Raw genomic sequence first — 644 nt, 5'->3', positions numbered from 1 at the left:
TCTCTCTCTCTCTCTCTCTCTCTCTCTCTCTCTCTCTCTCTCTCTCTCTCTGTCTCTCTTTCTCACCTTTTTTTTATTTATTTTACTTTACTTGGTTTGTATGTATAATATCATCCTCTTCAAAACAGATCGAGAGCGAATCGTCGAGAGGATCTTTGTATATATCAATAAGTAGATCGAAAAACTCGCGTATTTTATTTTGTTCAAATTTTTTGATATTATTATTACTTTTGTTTTTTCATCGTGGAACTTATTAATCAAAATAGATCAAACGAATATAATCTTTATATCGGATGGTTCTTGTCGGATTAAACATTATCAAGCACATTTTTAAATTGCCTGATCTGCGGAGAGAACAAAAAAAAAAAAAAATTATAAGTTATGAGAGCTTTGGTTTGATCAGTTTTTTGATTCACTTTTTATGAACTCATTAAATATTCAATCAATTTATTAAATGACATAATTTATAATATATATAGAAATTCTTCAATGTTTGAAATAATTATGCATAATAGACTTTGGTTTGATCAGTTTTTTGATTCACTTTTTATGAACTCATTAAATATTCAATCAATTTATTAAATGACATAATTTATAATATATATAGAAATTCTTCAATGTTTGAAATAATTATGCATAATAGA

This window comes from Apis dorsata, unplaced genomic scaffold (genome assembly GCF_000469605.1).
Source record: "Apis dorsata unplaced genomic scaffold, Apis dorsata 1.3 scaffold_88, whole genome shotgun sequence".
Lineage (NCBI taxonomy): Eukaryota > Metazoa > Arthropoda > Insecta > Hymenoptera > Apidae > Apis > Apis dorsata.
Note: the sequence above shows the minus strand (reverse complement) of the source record.